This window comes from Anolis sagrei, chromosome 4, assembly GCF_037176765.1.
Source record: "Anolis sagrei isolate rAnoSag1 chromosome 4, rAnoSag1.mat, whole genome shotgun sequence".
In the NCBI taxonomy this organism is placed as follows: Eukaryota; Metazoa; Chordata; class Lepidosauria; order Squamata; family Dactyloidae; genus Anolis; species Anolis sagrei.
The window spans coordinates 225148811-225162910 of record NC_090024.1 but is presented as its reverse complement, the minus strand read 5'-3'; positions in this window follow the sequence as shown (position 1 = coordinate 225162910).

Genomic DNA, 14100 nt, shown 5'->3' with positions numbered 1-14100 from the left:
TCTCCTCTCAGCCTTCTCTTCTTCAGGCTAAACATGCCCAGTTCCCTAAGCCGCTCCTCATAGGGCTTGTTCTCCAGGCCCTTGATCATTTTAGTCGCCCTCCTCTGGACACATTCCAGCTTGTCAATATCTAACCAAAGCAGAATAGAGGGGTAGCATTACTTCTGTTGGGGTTCAGCCTGAGTTTGAACTTGAACCTAATTCTGTTTGTTCCTCCTGATGCAAATGAAAGTATATTTACTGATGCTAGTGGAAATGTACCTTTTGATGCCAATGCTCCTGAAATTAGTGAGGAAGAAACTGCTGTAGGTTTGGAAAATGCCAATGTTCCTGAAATTAGTGAGGAAGGAACTTCTGTAGATTTGGAAAATGAAAGTACCAGTGTTCCTGAGAATGTTTCAGAGGGAGACCTTGAACTTTTCCTCCCTTCTGCACCTGTTAACTGTAATGACAACAGAAGGGGCCAAATTTGGGAAGACAGAAGTAAAACACTCAGTCTGCGTCGATCCTCCCGAATTCAAGAATTAAAAACATTGGCTTCAAAACAGAAGGGCGGTTCACGTAACCGATTCTTGAGTTTTAATTGCAATACGCCAGGCTGATTGCCTCAGTTCAGGCATCGTTTCAGAATTGATGAAGACCTTGGCAGTTCTCCCGGTTCCCAGGTCATAGTTTGGGAAGATTTCTAGGATATCAAGTACGGTTAGTGGATTGCTAACAGATTCCAGTATTTTCCCAGTGAGGCTTTTGGTTTTGCTTTGTCCATTTAAATTCATGTTTGCTGATTTTGCTATGGCTTTTGACTTGCATTTTCCCTTTATTTTGTAACCATTTTTCTTCAATAAAAAAGGATTGTTTTTCACAGCCAAGTGTGGTGGATAGTTATCTTAGGGCCTCGTTCCCTGCTCTGGATTGCAACAACTTCCCTAGATCTAGACACTATGCTCCTATTGATGCAGGCCAAAATCCCATTGGCTTTTTTTGCCGCCACATCACATTGTTGGCTCATGTTTAACTTGTTGTCCACGAGGACTCCAAGATCTTTTTCACACGTACTGCTCTCGAGCCAGGCGTCACCCATTCTGTATCTTTGCATTTCATTTTTTCTGCCAAAGTGGAGTATCTTGCATTTGTCACTGTTGAACTTCATTTTGTTAGTTTTGGCCCATCTCTCTAATCTGTCAAGATCGTTTTGAATTCTGTTCCTGTCCTCTGGACTATTGGCTAATGGCTATCCCTCCCAATTTGGTGTCGTCTACAAACTTGATGATCATGCCTTCTAGCCCTTCATCTAAGTCGTTAATAAAGATGTTGAACAGGACCAGGCCCAGGACGGAACCCTGCGGCACTCCACTTGTCACTTCTTTCCAAGATGAAGAGGAAGCATTAGTGAGCACTCTCTGTGTTCGTCCACTTAACCAATTACAGATCCACCTCACCGTAGTTTTGCCTAGCCCACATTGGACTAGTTTCCTTGCCAGAAGGTCATGGGGGACCTTGTCGAAGGCCTTACTGAAATCCAGGTACGCTACATCCACGGCATTCCCCGCATCTACCCAGCTTGTAGCTCTATCGAAGAAAGAGATCAGATTAGTCTGGCATGACTTGTTTTTGATAAATCCATGTTGACTATTGTCACTCTCTATTTAAATGTGACAAATGAAAGAAAGAAGATCCACCACCTTCTTTTTAGAAATAATCATGGGCCATGCCTTTGAAAATATTGTGTACTGCATATCTCTGTCTGATTTTTCATATATGAAAAAACCTTACTTGAAATATAATATTTATTGATTTGATGTCATTTATATCACATCATTTTCTTAATATAGTACCTAAAGTACCCTAATATAGCACCTAAAGTGTTCTAAGACTACCTGGCTAATCACATATGAGCCAGCCTGAGCACTGCACACATCAGGGGAGGCCCTCTTCTTGGTCCCACTCTCATCTCATACCTGGCTGGTGATGATGAGAGAAATGGCCTTCTCTGTAGTTGCCCCCCACCTCTGGAACTGCCTCCCAAAAATGATCATAATGGCTCCATCACTGTCCTCCTTTAGGAAGCAAATAAAAACTTTTCTGTACATTCAGGCATATGGAGATGTGAATGTTTAAAGATCTGGCACTATGAAATAAGGAATTCAGTTTAGAAAAGGCTTTTAAAATTGTGTAATTTAGTATTATTATTTTCATGTGAGTTGCTTTATTGTTGTTTGTTATTATTGTTTGTTATTATTGTTTGTTAATTTTGAGTTTAGTCTATTGTTGTATTTTACAGAATAAAATGTTTGCCTTTTATGTTGTGAACCGCCCTGAATCTCCATGGGGATATAGGGTGGGATAGAAATAAAGTTTTACTTACTCACTTACTAATCAAATATTTTCCTCTGTTTCTGATATGCATAATCTAAGAAGGCCTCAATCAACATGGAAACATACAAAGGCTTTCCAAATAGACATCCACATAAAAGTGTAGATGGACAAGGAGGATGGGAGGAGCAATGTGACAGGGCTGGGCCACAGCTGGGACATCACAGCTTAGCTGAATTGATTTGTTTTCCTCACATAAGACACACACCAGTGTTTCTTCACATGATTTGGATGACTTCCTCAGCTTCTTAATCCCCTCACCAGTGGTGTAATGGATCTTCATCTAGTAAGGTCATAGTACTGGAACTCTTAGATTACCATGCACAGTGACATTATCTGTTCCCCTGAAACTTACTAGTGATCTTGGCTGCAATACCCATCATAACCAGGGAAAGGGAATGAATTTCCCTTTTTTTCTCCTTCCAGTTTCTCATTTGCCATCTGCTTCACTTGCTGCAAACTGATTTCAAAATGCTAAATATTTTGCATTCAATTATCTCAGTGAGGGAGAAAGAAATGTCAGAAAGGGATGGAATCTTGTTCTGCCTGTTGACTCAGGAAAAAGCAAGCTGTTGCAGCTTCTCCTGGTTCTTCTCTTCTTCCTCATTGTGAAAATATTTGGTATCTTGACTTGTGACTTGTCTACACATGTCCTAGTTTAATAATAATAATAATAATAATAATAATAATAATAATAATAATACTTTATTTATATTCCGCCCTATCTCCCCAGAGGAACCCAAACATAAAAGGCAAAAAAAAAAACACACACACACACACACACACACAACAACAGTACACCCATAATAAAGAAAACTGACAATCCAACATATAAAAACAAATTATGACTTAACAACTAAAATTAATTAAGAATTCAACCTGTTACATCAGACATGAAACAAACCATCAAACACCAAACAGAGGCATTCATTTTCCAGTTTAATTTTAGTTAAATCATATATATTTTTTGCATGTTGGGTTGTCAATTTTATTTGTGAAATGTTGGAGTATGCTAATGATCTCCCAACTTAAATAAAATAGCTGACTTTATAGTTTAAAATTGGGAAACATGTCATAAAGGTAAAGTGTCACATAACAGCACATTCATACATTGCCTCAACAACATTTTATGCATGTACATACAAATTTTGTCAGAGCTAATTGACTTGTATGACATGCCAGAGCTGTAGGAGGAAGCAAGCACCAAATGTCAGTTGGACTGAAATGGACTGGCAGCTTCCTCTATCTGTCACTCTGGGTTTTAGGATTTTTTTTCTTTTCATATTATTCCAAGTGCTGATTGTTTGTTTATTTTATAATGTTTTGTGTTTTTTATGTAAATCATAATGACAGGATGAATACTCTGAAAGTTGGAACTCTATATCCACTGAATTAATCTGCTTTGGCTCTATCTTTCCAGTGCAACTGTAATATGTGCTGATGATTAGCCTAAGAGCACATGGCTGTGTTGCCCAGAGAAATCCCCTTCTTCTGGCACAGCCCTTTTCTGCTGGCTGATCTTTTCGATTGGATGACAAAGGAGTCTGCCAGAACAACTGTTCTGCTGGCTAAAATTTGCTGGTGGAATATCCAAAATATTGCAAGCAGGGGGTGAAAATATCCTAGTTAGGCTACATTTTACAACACATGAACACAATCACAATGTTAGCAGAGTTAGGGAACCCCTGCATATTATCCCCAACTTCAGAGGTGTTTAAACTGAGCATATCTTCAGCTGACCTACAGCTTCATCATAAAGGCCAGGCGAAGCTTCCTGCTTTATTTATTTATTTATTTATTAATGCGCTTGTATACCGCTAATATCTCAGCCTAAATCGGCGACTCATTGCGGTTTACAACACTTAAAAAACAACAATATTCAGTTTAAAAGCATAAAACACATATACAATACAAATTATTGGGCCACCAATAACCATCCAATGCATCTCGTAACTGGAGTCGCAATCCAAATTCATCGTCTATGATTACCAGTCCTTTAGTCATCATAATTCGTTGCAACGGATTAACCGAATGCTTGTTTAAACATCCATGTCTTCAATCTTTTCCGAAACACCATCAGCGAGGGGGCTGATCTTACCTCTATGGGGAGGGTGTTCCAAAGCCGAGGGGCCACCACAGAAAAGGCCCTGTCTCTCGTTCCCGCCAGCCGCACTTGTGAAGCCGGCGGGATAGAGAGCAGGGACTCCCCAGAAGATCTTAGGGTCCTGGTGGGCTGATAGGTTGAGATACGTTCGGATAGATAAGTTGGGCCAGAACCGTTTAGGGCTTTAAAGGCCAACGCCAGCACTTTGAATTGAGCCTGGTAGCAGATCGGCAGCCAGTGGAGCTGGTGCAGCAGAGGAGTTGTATGCTCCCTGCGCCCCGCTCCTGTTAGTATCATGGCTGCCGCCCGTTGGACTAATTGGAGCTTCCGGGCTGTCTTCAAAGGCAACCCCACGTGCTTTCCCTGGCTTCCAGGAAGAAAGAGGGAGCTGCTGGATGGCATTAACTGGCTCCTCTCTAGATGACACATGGAGCCCCACCAGAAGTACATATGCATCATGAGATGGGAGCCGGCAGCCTCCATGGATCAACTAGACCTGAACCAGCATATGCTGCCTAAAACAGCAATGTCTGATGAGATCGGAAGTGTACTTAATGTATGGAGGTAACATTTACAATCCAATTAAGACAAAGATATATATTTGTCTCTTTCTTTTTTATCCTAGCCTTTGTGTATCCAAGCTAAGAAAATAACAGAATTTCTATGCCCAGTAACTGCTTTTCAGAAGTTCTAAATATACAGGCTTTCCTTAGTTTGACTGCAACATATTATCAGACAAGTAATCCATCACATTGTGTGGTAAAGGAAGCCCAGAAGAAAAATAATACTATTCAGACAAAGAACAGACAATTATTATTTAAGATTTAACACCTGCTATATATTTGGATGGAAAGTATCTTGCACGCAGATGGAGCAAAATAAGAGTTAACAACCTGTTTCCCTGAATGCTTATTAGTGTCTTGTTGAATTTGTCTACAGATGTTTATAAATAAATGAATAATTGCCCATTTGAGACTTTTGAATGGGATCTAAGGTGACTGGTCCTGTTCAAGTGATAGCACAATCAGTGGTGTGAAAATATCTCAGCTTTGGTTTAGCTGAATTTATTTAAATCTCATCTATATTTTTCTTCCCAACTTCATTATTGACTGGATTGCAAGACAGTGTTCTCTTCCCATACTGAAACTAGCATAATTTAAATATGTGTGATCTCACTCACTCACACACACACACACACACACACACACAAATAGGTGCACACATTTGCACCCTTTATTTAATTTACCCAGCTCTTCCCAACTGAATACATCATGGTTTTGCATATTTTCCCTCAATTATGTGCATTTTAGATATTTGCATTTTAAAATATGCAGATTGATTTCGGTGCATTTTATTTCTTAGAAATACCATATTAAGCCTCACAGATGTGTAAATGCTTGAGCTGAGGTGTACTTTTTCTTGCAACAAATCTTGGAAGGTATAAAAGCACTCTTTTAACAGAGACTGCTTAGCTGATAAAATTAATTTCCATCCTAAACAGTGATCTAAGCAATAAGAAATATGATATGTAGAACAAAGTACATTCAGTGATTATTGAACATGCAGTTATCACTGGGCTGTTTATAAAGCTGCAGTTGAGTGGTGCATTTTTGTTGTTGTTCATTCAGTCAGTCATTTCCGACTCTTCGTGACCTCATGGACCAGCCCACCCCAGACCTCCCTGTCGGCCGTCACCACCCCCAGCTCCCTCAAGGGCAATCCAGTCACTTCAAGGATGCCATCCATCCATCTTGCCCTTGGTCGGCACCTCTTCCTTTTTCCTTCCATTTTCCCCAGAATAATTGTCTTCTCTAAGCTTTCCTTTCTTCTCATGATGTGGCCAAAGTACTTCATCTTTGCCTCTACTATCCTTCCCTCCAATGAGCAGTCGGACTTTATTTCCTGAAGTATGGACTGTTTGGATCTTCTCGCAGTCCAAGGCACTCTCAGAACTTTCCTCCAGCACCACAGTTTAAAAGCATCTCTCTTCCTTTGCTCAGCCTTCCCTACGGTCGAGTTCTCACATCCGTATGTGACTATGGGGAATACCATTGCTTTAACTATGTGGATCTTCATTGCCAGTGTGATGTCTCTACTCTTAACTATTTTATCGAGATTGGATATTATTCCTACCAAGAAGTAAGCATCTTCTGATTTCCTGGCTGCAGTCTGCGTCTGCAGTAATCTTTGCACCTAGAAATACAAAGTCTGTTACTGCCTCCATGTTTTCTCCCTCTATTTCCCAGTTGTCAATCATTCTTGTGGCCATAATCTTGTTTTTTGAATGTTTAGCTGCAACCCAGTTTTTGTGTTTTCTTCTTTCACCATGATTAGTAGGCTCCTCAGCTCCTCCTCGCTTTCGGCCATCAAAGTGGTGTCATCTGCATATCTAAGGTTGTTAATGTTTCTTTCAGTTTCTTTCTATGAGCCAGGACTGCTAGAGCAGCATAAAGGTAGCCCGGTAAGTTTTTTCCACTTTTGAGGGCTTTGAGGGCACTCTTTGAGGTGGCCCCATGCCATCACGGTAATTACCACAATGGCATGGAGACCCCCCCCCCCCGGTAGCCCGGGTTTTGGGTGGAGATGTGTACAAACAAAGTGACCTATTTTTGCCCACATTAAATTGCTATCTGGAAGGACCCTGAGACAATGACATCCTTGTTTTCTGATGGTTGAATGTACACAAACTTTGTTTCATGCACAAATTTATTAAAAATATTGTGTACAAAACTCCTTCCAATAGGGATTGCTTGTGCTTCATTTCTAGTATTTCCGAATTTCTGGTGGTCAAAATTTTGGAACTCTAACAAAACTTATGAATCTTCATAAGTACTTTGTTATTGGCAGGTGCAATTGCACAATTGGAAAACATCACTGTCAGTGGGGAAATTTGAGGGGCTTCTCTCTCCCTCATTTTTGAGCTATCCTGATGAAACTTGCTACATTGTTAGCTCACCAAATTTCTGAGTGTTTGACTTATCCATGGATTTTGGGAGAATTTTCAAAAAAAATTTTTAATAAATGAGAGAAGGTTTGCCTGAAAGTATTGTAATGATATCTCAAATTAAGTTAGCCTTCTTGTCTGAGAAAATTCTGAGTGACTAGATCTTTTGTACTTCAGACACAGAATGTAATATGTGGCTATTGTATAAAGTTTGGAGACAAAAGAAATGTGCCATTTAATATTTTAGGGGAACATGGAAACACTTTCTAATTCTCTTTCATATTGAATTTTAGAAAAGACATTTCCACAAATAGAGAATTAGTTTCTAACTTCAATTTGAATTTCATCTTCCCTGTCTACCAATATGGGAGAATCTAGTTTGCAGAATCCTAATTTTCTACATGGATCACGATAAGTGCAATACTTAATATTTTAAGAAAACATGAAAAGACTTCTTGTGGTCTTTTATTCTTAGTACTGGACATATCGGGAAAAAGATTATCACCAGTATAAGAAAATGTATGTGGCTCTTTATTTAATTATGAAAGTAATTCTATTTGAAGCTTGAAAATTGCATAGTTACAGTGTACTTATCCTGATCCAAAAATAAAAGTGGGCTTTGAAAAGGAATGACAAAGGCAGGTAGCCAACTAGTATTGTGAAAAAGCCAGGGGCAAAGTTGGGCCTGGGAACCATCTGGCAGTTGTTACACAAGCTGGAAAAGCCAATATTGTATATGGATATCTCTGCATACAATACTGGAAACAGCATTAATGTCAATGTATATTCCAAGAGGAGTCCAGCACTAATATCCTATTTTCAAAAAAAGATAAAGGTAAATGTTTCTCCTTGACATTAAGTCTAGTCATGTCTGACTCGGCAGGTTATGCTCATCTTCATTTCTAAGCCAAAGAGCTGGCGTTATCCATAGATGCCTCCAAGGTCATGTGACTGGCATGACCGCATGAAGCACCGTTACCTTCCCGCTGGAGCGGTACCTATTGATCTACTCACATTTGAATGTTTTCAAACTGCTAGGTTGGCAGAAGTTGGGGCTAACAGCAGAAGCTCACCTCAATCCCTGGATTTGAACTACCGACCTCTCGGTCAGCAAGTTCAGCAGCTTAGCAGTTTAACCCACTGTGCCAGCGGGGCTGACAAAAATAGCTGACAATAATAAAATACAGATGAAAATGTAACATGATAAAAATTATATGCAGTAAGGAAAACACATTTGTTAAAATAAATTTAGGAAGCAAGGTGAAAAAGCAATACTTCTCATTAGTTAAAACTCGCTTTAGGAACAAAACAGCTCAATAGCCCAACGTCCAACTGAATAAAAAGATTGTCTTTGCTTGCCCCTGGGACTATACTAAAGACAGAGCTCGACTGGATGGGTTCTGATCCAGGAAGCTATTACAAAGAAGGCATTTTCCTATTTTCACTTATGATAATTGGACAGAGAGCTAGACATTCCCAAGCATCTTAAAGCCCAAGCAGGTTTTCAATTGAGAAAGTAGTCTTTTGTACTGCCTGATCTCAATTTAAAGGTGTATCTATACTGTGGAAATAATGCAGTTTGACACCATTTAATGGCCAGGATTCTGTGCTATGGAATCATGGAAGTCAAACTGGATTAATTCTGCTGTGTAGAATTACCTATACACATTTTTGTCTGTCCTAAATGTGAAAGACCTGTGGTCTAAGTATTAAATAAACTAACTATCTATACACCCTTTTATAAGCCGAAAAAGACCAGTAACTGGTTATGGTGTTGAAACAAGGCACATGTTCCCTATAGTAACTCCCAGGCATGCCATTACGGTAGTTACTTTTACTACAATAATCTGGACCAGTAAACATTTGTAAATAGTATTTAAAAATCACTTTGTAGAACATGTTCTAGTAGTTCAAACAGGATATGACTACAGCATGTGTGTAGGAAACAGAGAGTATAGAAATACTTGCTACTGGAATCCTGTGTGCTTTTAAACTGGAAGGTTTCGACTGACAAAAAGGATTTGATTAAAATAGACAAGATTTTAATGTATATGCCTCCTTTCTTCAAAGGAAATTGAGTTCAAAGACCTTCATAATGCACAATGTATCCAAACTATAACTGTAATACATAAAATAAGCAATATGTTTTTCAAAAGCAAAAACAAAAACAAAGAGTCTTTTATACAGAGGATCTTGTAGCACATTTGAGACTGAAAGAAATAAGTTGGTAATACAAGGTCTGGTAAACAGGTGGTGCAGCTACTCTATAGATCCATGCAGTTTACACCACATTAACTGCCATACGACTATGCTATGAAACCATGGGGTTTGTAGTTTTACAAGGTGCCAAAGAATGCTGGTGCCTCACATAACTACAAATCCCAGGATTTCATAGCATTCAACCATGGCAGTAAAAGTGATGTCACACTACATTAATTTTATAGCTGCATGGTGTGAAGTGCCTTCAAAACAAGGACAAATAGGCTGAGAGATAGCTTTTAACCCAGAGCTGTGATTATATTGAACTCTATGGTTCCACCCTGATGCAGCATTAGGGGTGTGCAATAGTGATAAGTATGCAGAAGGATTGGTGTTTTGTTTTTGTAATTCTACATCTATAATGTGTATTGTGGGTGGCATTTAATTTCATTGTACAATGTACAATGAATATACAATTATTCTATTCTATTCTTGGAACAGACCTTTATATCTATGAATGAGCAGGTTATATCTGTGAATAGAAAAGAAATGTGAACACTGTGGGTATATTGATGAGGTGGCAAATTCTGTTTCAGATGCATGTTCCAGATGACAATATTTCTGTTGTGTATGCCTCTAAAGGAAAACAGCCGGGTATGTTTCTGCTGATCCACTTTCACTCCAGAATTGTATACCTGAAAAGTAGGGTGCAACAGAGAAAGCATGATAAGTTGAGGAAATGTCATTTGGGGGTCAGAACAAAATTCCAACCTCCATAAAAACCAACTGAGTTACTATGGCCAAGGAAGACTTCGCACCATCATAATTCACTAATTGGATACATACCCAATACCTACTACCTCCCATGTTAGTGACTCTTCAACCAAGTTTATGGATTTGTATAACATCAAGGATAGGCAGATGCTTTTCAAACAATTGATTTCACTCCAAAATAGTTTCATGTATCCAGCACAAAAGCAACAAATATGGAAGCATTGTAAGCCAGATGATTTCAACTAAACATTATCATAATTTCATGAAACACAAAGCACATGATGTTGCTGGTGACATTCCTGGCAGTAGAATACATGCGCTTTTCAAGGTGCTAAACATTTTCAGCAGATAGGGTTCAGAACCCTGGAAAGCTCCTTTACACTTTAGACTGTAATCCAGGGCAGATTCCAAGTCTCTGTTAACAAGAAACCCACCAGTTGTCACTGCAGCAATATCTGACTTGCAATAATGTAACTGGTATTCCCTGATTACTGGTACAGTGATAGGCTCCCATTGCTCCTCTGGTTTCTACAAAAAAAAAAAAAAAGAGGAAAGTATTTGTTTCCTTACCTCCCACCTGGTCTGTGAAGCCATATGGCCTAGACTGTAAAATGGGCTGTGCACAATAATACCATCTGTTTTGCTATATAGCTTTCCGACATTAATTATATGCTCTGCCTGGCTTTAATTCCTTTACAAAGGTTTTTTTGTTTTTACTTAAACTCTTTTCACCTTTACAAAGGTGAAAAGAGTTTAAGTAAAAATTGGTGACAGCACATAGGATGGGGAGGAGAATATGTACCAGAAGACTACAGATTATTATGCTCCCTCAGCTAATATTAGCTTGGTTGAAAACATGAGCCAACATTAAACACCCAAATAAGTAATTAACCTCATTCTTTATCAAACCAATCTAGACCACTATGGAGTTGCTAGAGGCCTGGCTTCATGGGATCCAAGACAAAATAGGCTTCCCAAGGGAAATTCATATCTCAAAGCCTCCATCCTGTATTTTACAATGGTCCGCCCTCCATGTTACCCTGTGAGGGCTGTGCTTTTATCTTTTCTATTACACTTTAATTGCATTAATTGCAATTGTTTTACCTTTGTGTTTTAAAAAGAACTGGGGTTTTTCCATTTTAATTTTTAAACTATACCCTACTATGATTTATCTTAATCAAATCTAAGACACCTTTTATCCTGTACAAAAATAAAGGTGGGAAGTAAATTAGAAAGGAAGTGAGGCAGAGCCCCCTTCCATTTTTCCTACACCTAACTCAGAGAGAGGGCAGCTTCTCAAGACTTGTAATTGTTGCCTCATATTTGGGGCAAGGCTTAAGGACTCTTTAAATATTCTATCCTGGCTGAATAGTTTGAGGAGGGGGAGTACCATCACCACTCCCTTCAATATACAAAGCAGAGAACCTTCCTAATGTATGGAGAACACCCATATGGCTCTTTATTGCTGGATAATTCTAGATTAAAGTAACATGGAGAACCTTCATGCCTAGATGGAGCTCTCTACTTCAAAGGAGACTCTCCACTTGTAGAAAATATTGGATGGGGTTGCATTACATTACATACTCATGATCTATAAATATGACCTATGATGATTTCCAACTTTCTGGAACTCAACTGAGGCCTTTTAACTCATTTTGAATCTTGGCCTGGCAAACAATATCCCTGCCACAATGATTTGGGGAAATAAATGAAAATTAAGGAGGGAATTATGTGAACCACCTTCAGGTATTACACCACCTTAACCCTGTAAATAGTGCTCTGTGAAACACCTGAGTCAGCACAAATAATTATTTTAACTGGAAGTTTTTGAACAAAATATAAAGTGCCAATAGAGAAAATGTTGCATGATGTCCCAAGGAAATATTCAAATTATCCCTTCTTCAGTTGAAATTTGTGCCCTTTGAGGAAGGAAGCAGTGTTCAGCATCTAGCTAATATGGTTTTGAAAGTTTCTGCATAATGAATCATTGGGGTGAGGGAAAATGACACATCTGTGCGTCTTTAAAGGAAAATGATCAAATATGTTACCCTTGTACACCGATAAGGGCCAGCAAAGCATAGAAAGTCTTCTTCTTTCATCCACAGGCTCTTGAATCAAATAATTGGAAAAAAAGAGGATCTTTTTCATTGAAACAATGGTGAGACGAGCCCATTGCACACTGTTATATGGACTGTTTGATTTTACCAGGAAAAGAGAAAGAGTGAGAGCTGACCCTTAAGCCTTTCCCCTGTGTCAGGGAACAGCTTCCCCCCAAATATGTTGACACATAACTAAAAGAGAAGTCCATCCCAATATGTGAAAGCCTTAGTTCACATCCCAAAGATGTTCAAAAAGTTGACTAGAAAGTGTGTAGCAGGGAACCCAGGGGAATTAATTATCTTGCTTCCATGCTGCCCTGTGTTGTGTATGTTGTAGGAATGGAAGGAACTGAAGAAAAATACATATCAGCCTCAGCCTCTGAAGCAACATTTTAGTTGTGCTATTGAAAAATGTCTTTGAAAACAGAAGGATGCAACCACGTTCTTCCGTTGGATGTGACTGTGTAAGGGCTCAGCCTGTGTATTCCTCAGCCATCACTGGGCATTGCCAAAGTTAAGATTCAGAATGAAATTGCTAAATCCCTGAAACAAACAAACAAAAATCTCATGCTGATTTAGGTAAACAAGGTGCTTTTTCAGATGTAAAAGGGAAAGCAAAAGCTCTTGTTGGGTTCACCTTTCACAGAGATGCAATTTGCATCTCAATGCAGGTCTACCTCCTTCCTGTGATTATCCCATCATACAATGTCTCTATCACTTACCTGCTCATTTTCTTTATTTTAGATTTTAGATTTGCCTTTCATTTTCAAAGCTAAACTTGTAAAATTGCTCTGAAATAAAAAATAAAATAAAACGAAGAACACCAGTAGTGTAGGAAGGCAGGGTTATGAGGGTATACAGAAATATGTTTGCAGGACCATAAATTGTCAAATCAGCACAATTTCACAATAGAAGAATCCAAAATCAATGACAGCACAACTGCAGTGGAAAAGTGGGTTAGTGCAATAAAGTCAAGGTGGGAGTGAGATTTGAATAACGTCAGGTGATTTTTTTTTTTAAAAAAACTGTTTTTTATCATGCTTTATGTTCTTACCAGCTCTTCTAAATTTTAATGTTTTCCTCTCTAGATTGTTATGCTCTGTGGGTTAGAGAAATTTTGTGAAAGAAAAGATACGTGATCTCTAATTTGAGAAACTGTGTTCATAAAAAAAAACTAATAACACACATTTATATGCATATGGGCTGGCCTTCTGTGGGGTTACACCTAAGTTGTAGAATTAATGCAGTTTGATACCACATTAACTGAAATGTCTCAGTGCTATGAAATTCAGGTGTTGTGGTTTGGTAAGGCACCAACAATCTTTGGCACAGAAGGTTAAAAACCTGGTAAAACTAGAAATCCCATGATTCCATAGCATTGTGTAATGAAACTTAAAATTGTATTGAACTTATTGACTCTACAGTGTAGATGCATTCTTGGGAAGTTATGATGGTGCGAGTTCATTGTATTCCTTTGCAAGATACCATTCATTCATTTGTAAAGTTTAAAGTTTTGTTCTGACTGCATAATATCCCCCATGGTCATTTCAAGCAAGGGGCAGAAAAGAAATGTCCAGCTTTTCCCCTTTCACTCAGTGGTTCTCAAC